The following is a 7,500-nucleotide window of genomic DNA, read 5'->3' as shown; positions in this document are numbered from 1 at the left end:
CACACGATTTTTTTTTTTTTTTTTTAAACGCGGTGTCTAACGTAATATCAGAGTTTCCGACATTAGTCCTCGCCAATCCACGAGTTTCTATCACCTTCGTGACATTCAATCGTGCTGGCGTTTCAGCCAGACAGTAGAAAATTACATTAGAGTTGCAGTCTCTCTCTCTCTCTCTCTCTCTCTCTCTCTCTCTCTCTCACACACACACACACACACACCAAATAAGTTCATTTAACTATTTAATCGCCATTATTTATGAACCGTGATAAACTCTTCTAGGATCCGAAATTACTACATAAGGGGGTCGACCAAGGTGGTGGAAATATCAAAAAATGTTCAGGAGGGGAGGCTGAGATGGTATGGACACCTGTTGAGGAGAGATGAGGACCACGCTGGGAGACATACGTACTATGGGGATGGAGGTTCAAGGAAGAAGAGGAAGAAGAAGGAAACCTAGAAAGAAATGAGAAGGGAATTAATGAGGCAGAAACGCAGGATAGAAATAAATGGAAACGGCTTATCCCAAACAGCGACCCCATATACACAATGGGAACCAGCAGGGAAGAAGAAGTTATTATTTAAGCCTGGCAGAAGGACATCGGGTTTCTCTCATATAAGCACCTGGATCAAGATTGAAAATAGTTAATTGATATTACCAAAATGTCATGTTACTTTTCAAGTATGATAATTTCATAATATAAAATGCAACAGTAATATATCGAATGCATTCGATAAATCTTCCGAATGTGAGGCCAAATGACATGGTGCATCATTCCCAAGTTGAGCAGACAGGCTGTAGGAAATAGATAGAAGAGGAAGGACTTTGTCTGTTTTGCCTTTACTGTTGAAACAAGGGAGACTTGGTTGGGGTGCGCCGTTCCATAGGCAATATTTTGGGTCTGTGGTGCCGACAGCGGGAAGAGCTCTGATTCTTGAGACTCGAGCCGAGTTGCCGAGTAACCGTTATTTTTCATTTATATTGTAAGACTTTCTCTTCTCTGCTAGCTCCTTCGATAGCTCAGTTGGTAGAGCGGTGGACTGTAGTTGGTATATACAAGCAGACATCCATAGGTCACTGGTTCAAATCCGGTTCGAAGGATAGCCATTTTATTAAAAAGAAAAAAAAAAAAAGTTCTTATAATTACAACTATGATTCCGGTGGCACTGATTCTGAAGGTGCTAGGTCCTACTTACACGGAGCTATCTTAATTGTGGCGATTCAAAGCCCGGGTTCCGAAGCCAAAGGTGTCTTACAGAAGTGTTTGCACACAAGCGGATGGATATTTTTTTTCTTTTTTTTATTTGTTTTTTTTACGCGGTGTCTAACGCAATATCCGAGTTTCCGACGTTAGCCCTTGCCAGTTTGGTACAACAATCCACGAATTTCTATCACCATATTATTCAGTCGTGCTGGCGTTTTAAGCCAGAAAACGCAACAATAAATCTGCTGAGAAAATTCCATTTGAGTTGCACAATCTCTCTCTCTCTCATTCTTATTACAGTCTCTAAGAAAAATTTACGGATAAAATTACTTTGATCTTTGTCTCTCTCTCTCTCTCTCTCTCTCTCTCTCTCTCTCTCTCTCTCTCTCTCTCTCTCTCTCTCTCTCTCTCGCTTAAACACACAAACCAGTTTAAGTTCATTGCAGTAAACTGGGCTAATAAACGAATACTATACACTGAAATTCATTGCAATATATTTGTTTATAATAATTCACACCCACGCTTTTGTGACTGAATTTCATTTAAAGGTTGAAACGCCACCGTGATAAACACCTCTATTACAACATAGGATAAAGATTATGCATATGAACGCAAAATCGGCGGCTGTCAATTTTTGTGTTTGAATGGATTTTTTATATATAATTTTAACGTGCCATTATTAGCATGTTACATATCCATAACTATTTCAGGGATATGATTTAGAATGATAGCAAAAATTTGTTTGAACATATTTTACTTTTTATTTTTTATTATTATTATTTTTTACTGATGCAACGGAATGGTTCCCACCCAGTTCTGTGATTCTTTATTGAAGAGCGAATATAGAGCAAATGTCAGTTTTATTGTTTTATCATTTTAGTTATTTTATGTTATTGTTTAAGCCTGGCAAAAGGACATCGGGTTTCTCTCATATAAGCACCTGCATCAAGATGGAAAATGGGCAGTTAATATTACCCAATGTCTTGTTACTTTTCAGGTATGATAATTTAATAGCATGAAATACAACAGAGTGATATATATGAGCAGACAGGCTGTCGGGAAATAGATACAAGAGGAAGGACTTTGTCTGTTTTGCCTTTACTGTTAAACAAGGGAGACTTGGTTGGGGAGCGCCGTTCCATAGGCAATATTTTGCGTTTGTGATGCCGACAGCGGGAAGAGCTCTGATTCTAAGACTCAAGCCGAGTTGCCGAGTAACCGTTATTTTGCATTTATATTGTAAGACTTTCTCTTCTCAGCCAGCGCCTTCGATAGCTCAGTTGGTAGAGCGGTGGACTGTAGTAGGTGTTTACAAGCAGACATCCATAGGTCACTGGTTCAAATCCGGTTCGAAGGATAAGCATTTTATTTAAATTCTTAAATAAAGATAATTAGGATTCCGGAGTCAAGGTGTCTTAACTCAGGACCCACTCGAGTGAGAGCCATGGCCCATGATTTGCAGGCTGTAAACAAAGAACATTTAGCACTATCGTAAATATATATTGGACAAATTTCTTTTTACATAATGAATGTTTAAGTATTTTAGATAATTTTCATAACATTTTACGTAGTGTTTGTCGAAGGTGTGGTTTAAAGCAAGGAAAAGATAGATGTTAATTACTTAATTTCAAACCCTCCGCTTTGTATAGAAAAACTTACGAATTTCAACTTATGAGTCTGTACTATCTAGTACAATAACTGACACTGATAAGCAATGTTACTGGGTCCTGTTTTTTATCAGGGCTTTTTTTTTCTTTTTTTTTTTTTTTGACGCGGCGTCTAACGAATTTCCGACAATAGCGCCAGCCAGTTTGGCGCATGGAGCTACACGTGTTTCTGTTTATCCGTTCACACGATTCGGTCTTCATTGTGATGTTGCCAGAACATGCAACAATAAATTACTTACGCTAAAGTTAACATGAGTTACTATTCTAGTGAAACTGATTCCCGTAAGTTGGTAGTATTAGATAAAATGTCATCTTCATACGCTGTAAACGAATCTTCAACGATTCCTTGGTCATTCTAAAATGAACTGGAAAATTATGATTCGTGTTCTTTAAGATTTAGATTTAAGGATAAGAACATTCCTTATGTAACTGTATCATTCAAAATAAACTACACCCAACGACATCCTTGTCATTGTTTTTGTCATTTTCTCCGATGATAAGTGTCCAGTATAGAAATTGTTTCCTGAAAATCCATCATAAAGGGAAGGAAAATCTGTGATGAATCTGGTATTTATTTCCTAATTGTGAACAAACTCTGCAACACTCAAGAGTTCACCGGGCCTGACAAAGTACATAATAATAATATATTGTCATATTATTCGCTGTTACATAGCCAATGACACTTTCTGTCAAGTTTACTTCAGTAAAAAATGTTATACTTATTTTCATGTCATTTCAAATTGTACTTTATTATATTATCATCTTGTTAGTGAAATTAGGATGATATTAATAACGAAACTAGACCGCAATCATACTGGAAAAGCCTCAATATTGGATCGATTGCTTCCGTTTGTAACTTGATGGTGAATATGAGATACGTTGACGCGTTCTTGGCGTGCCTTGTTAATAAGGTAATTAAGGAGGAAATTGGCATTTAAAATTTAAATGATTTTCTCTCTCTCTCTCTCTCTCTCTCTCTCTCTCTCTCTCTCTCTCTCTCTCTCTCTCTCTCATATTATTTATGTGACTTTTTAATTAACCTTTATATACTATATTCATAAGTACATCATATTTTTATATAATATATATATATATATATATATATATATATATATATATATATACATACACACACACACACACATACACAAACGGAAGCAATCGATCCAATATTGTGGCTTTCCCAGTATGATTACGGTCTAGTTTCGTTATTAATATTATCCTGATTTCACCAGCAACAAGAAGACAATATAAAAAAAAAGTGCAGTTTCAAATGACAGGAAAATAAGCATAACATTTGTATGTTACTGAAGGAAACTTGATATATAGCTCAGTGGGTATTTATGTGCGTATTATATTACTATAACTATATTTTTGTATATATATATATATATAGATTCATATTATATATATATATATAGATATATATAATAATAATAAAAATATATATATGTATATATCGGCTCACCTGACGCTCCTTGCTCGTCTTGCATCACTACCCTGTGCTGTTCCTTGAGAATTCCTTCCCTTGGAATCCCTCTTCCTGAAGACGTTGTTTGGCTTAGATTACCAACTCTAAAGGCCAATATGCAAACGCCTGTCGCCTTGGCTGGCTTCCATTTCCAAGATAGGAAAGGGTCAGAGTCACACCTGAGCTGTTGACTTGTGACTCAGGTCATTTTGCAACCGGTAACCGGAATCGCTATTGTCAGGCACCGGGTCAGTGAAGTCAGCCGGGTATTAGATTGTTGTTAACAATTCGCTGCTGTAGATCAATTATTGTTGATTTGGGCTTTTCTAGAATTATTTTTTTTTTTATCTTTATATAGATTTCATTTTCCGATACATACACTCACGGTATTGATATCAATGCTACCGTCACCCATCCTACTTTCCTGACCAATTTGTTTCGTAAGTCATCTGTTTTCTCTACTATTTCTAATACTAATTCAGAAAGTTTAAAAAGATGGCTGGTTCATAGATTTTGAAATTTAACTTTGATATGGGCTGAGAATTTCTCTCGCGCACATCACATTACATCGGCGTAATTTGTTGTTTACAGGGCCACACATTTCATGAGGGATATTGCAAAAATATTAAAAGAATACCAGTATACTGACTTTCAAATTTCATGCAGTTTGCCTCCTAAATGAAAGGCAAACAAATATGTAACTCATGTGAATAAAAGTGTAAATAAATAGATAATTTTTGTTGGTGAGGAGCTGTTGCAAAGAATGTCTTCTTTTTTGAATGCGTGGCGCTGATGACGGGACATATGTTCCTTAAAACTCAGACTCATTATGTAGAGTTGCCAATTCATTGTTTTTTTCATTTATATACTTACAATTTTCTCTTTACTGATGGTTCCTTCGATAGCTCAGTTGGTAGAGCGGTGGACTGTAGGTGGAAATATACAAGCAGACATCCATAGGTCACTGGTTCAAATCCGGTTCGAAGGATAGTGCTTTTGTTAATAATCGTAATTACTATACGCTAAATAATCGACGTATACAACCGGAGTAATGAAATGCGAAAGGGAAGATTTTCATTTGATTATTGCGATTATCTGATGTAGAATAAATTGACGGTTATTTGTCAGCTACAGTTTGCCCAAGAAAAGCTCAACTTTTTTTGGAGTTATGAAGAGCAGTCGTAAATTATGACTGTCTCTGAGTAAGTGATACCACGAAGGCAAGAACGGCCTTCAAACGGAAAACAAAAATGTGGTCAGTAAGCAAGAGACAGTTTATTTTCTATTGATATTCTTGAGATCATTCCTTTGGTATCTGGTTCGTTAGTTTAGCTGGTAGGGCGGTGGACATATAGTTCGAAAATTATAAAAGGACATCGATAGACCACATTTTTCAAATCTGGTTCGAAAGAAAAAACATTTTCTTTTTGAGAACCGTATTCACATGATTGCGCTTCGGAAGCAGCGTCACTGACCAAGAAGATATTGAAATTCAGAAGGTCAAAGTAAAAAACTAAACATTTAGCTCTTTCTCCTGTTCAAGTGAAATATTATTATACTAATATACTTACTACGTTCTCGGCTGGCTAATGAAGTAGCACAAGATTCTGTTCTGCTGTTGATTATGAAAAACAATATTCCACTTACATTGATTTGCAACATATTTTGTGTCTTGTTTATTTAGTAGGTTAACTACGTGAATGTTTGCTTATTTTTGTTTTATGTGTTTATCTTTATTTTGTGGAATCTTGGGTTTCAAATAATGACATTCTCTTCTCCCATGTGAATCTTTTTAATAATAACAATAATAATAATAGTTATTATTATTATTATTATTATATTATTATTATTATTATTATTATTATTATTATTATTATTATTATTATTATTATTATTATTATTAACTTAACTGGAAACAGTTAATAGTCTCCGTCCACTTGTCCATTTCTTTTCTAAAGAAACTAGAATATTATGGATATCATTAAGTTTGGCCAGGAGTGTGTTAACTTGGCCAGTGACGATGCATTGCGAAGAATGTAGTTTTTATTTATTTATTTATTTATTTTTTATTTTTTTATTTTTTTGAGTAAATGACTGAAGTGGCGGTAATGGACTTCGTACCGTGAGACGATTCATTCAGTTGCCAAGTAGTCGTTATTTTTTATTTATATTCTTGGGCTTTCACTTATCTATCAGTTCCTTCGATAGCTCAGTTGGTAGAGCGGTGGACTGTAGTCGGAAATGTACGAACAGACATCCATAGGTCACTGGTTCAAATCCGGTTCGAAGGAAAACCATTTTGTCAAACTGAATGGGCAATAAGATAACAACAAGATAACAAAATATCCTCTTGTGAAATTTTATTTGGCAAGCGAATATTTCAAGTTTTTCTTCCTCACATAAGCATCTTGAGATGAGACAAATATTTAGGTCAGTGCAAATTAAGTTTTCCTTCCCTTGAAATAAACGCTTTTATATTCTACTAAATAACGGTATGACTTCTGATGAATATATTGTGAACGCAAAATACGATAATGCCCACATTTTAATGCCATATTGCTTTAATTTAACAGCCTTTATGAATTTAAAGTTAGCGCTGATACGCCTTGTCCGTCCCCAGGATGTAGTGCCACATGAAATAGTTTCTTAATTTCTCTTTTTATGTGGCCATTAAATTCGACAAAATGGTTTTCCTTCGAACCGGATTTGAACCAGTGACCTATGGATGTCTGTCTGTTTGTTACTTCCAACTACAGTCCACCGCTCTACCAACTGAGCTATCGAAGGCGCTGGCAAGAGAGAGAAAGCCTACAAATATATAACTAATAAATAACTAGTACTTGGCAACTCACCATCTCCCTTGACTGTACGAAGGCTATTCCCGCCACTCGAGTCATTTTCTCAGAGATATTTTAATTCTTGACAACACATCTGCATTTCCTATTATTTCTTTCAGATGAGCACCACATTCTTTAGAGGCTTGAATTCCATTTCAATAGCCCCTGTAGGCCTGTTCAGAATAAATTGGGTTTATCTTCTGAGTAATAATAATAATAATAAAATAATAATAATAATAATAATAATAATAATAATAATAAGAGTGATTATGATAACCGAATTAAACACCTTCCTAGCCGAGCGTAATTGTGACCCTATATTA

General features: G+C 35.4%; 5 non-coding genes across 5 annotated transcripts; 4 read left to right on the top strand and 1 right to left on the bottom strand.

Moving 5' to 3' along the window:
• The first annotated feature begins 1,007 nt into the window (after positions 1–1,007).
• Trnay-gua (transfer RNA tyrosine (anticodon GUA)) lies at positions 1,008–1,099 on the top strand. Its single transcript is given in 2 exon segments — positions 1,008–1,044; positions 1,064–1,099. It is a non-coding gene; the product is annotated as a tRNA-Tyr (tRNA).
• A 1,368-nt stretch (positions 1,100–2,467) lies between these two features.
• On the top strand, positions 2,468–2,559 carry Trnay-gua (transfer RNA tyrosine (anticodon GUA)). The gene is given in 2 exon segments: positions 2,468–2,504; positions 2,524–2,559. It is a non-coding gene; the product is annotated as a tRNA-Tyr (tRNA).
• A 2,676-nt stretch (positions 2,560–5,235) lies between these two features.
• Positions 5,236–5,328, top strand: Trnay-gua (transfer RNA tyrosine (anticodon GUA)). Its single transcript has 2 exons — positions 5,236–5,272; positions 5,293–5,328. It is a non-coding gene; the product is annotated as a tRNA-Tyr (tRNA).
• Positions 5,329–6,538: 1,210 nt separating this feature from the next.
• Trnay-gua (transfer RNA tyrosine (anticodon GUA)) lies at positions 6,539–6,631 on the top strand. Its single transcript has 2 exons — positions 6,539–6,575; positions 6,596–6,631. It is a non-coding gene; the product is annotated as a tRNA-Tyr (tRNA).
• A 400-nt stretch (positions 6,632–7,031) lies between these two features.
• Trnay-gua (transfer RNA tyrosine (anticodon GUA)) lies at positions 7,032–7,127 on the bottom strand. The gene is made up of 2 exons: positions 7,091–7,127; positions 7,032–7,067 (listed from the first exon to the last, which is right to left on the bottom strand). It is a non-coding gene; the product is annotated as a tRNA-Tyr (tRNA).
• Between the last annotated feature and the right edge of the window lie 373 nt (positions 7,128–7,500).

Source organism: Macrobrachium nipponense, chromosome 11, assembly GCF_015104395.2.
Source record: "Macrobrachium nipponense isolate FS-2020 chromosome 11, ASM1510439v2, whole genome shotgun sequence".
Taxonomy (NCBI): Eukaryota; Metazoa; Arthropoda; class Malacostraca; order Decapoda; family Palaemonidae; genus Macrobrachium; species Macrobrachium nipponense.
This window is presented reverse-complemented; position numbering and strand designations above follow the sequence as displayed.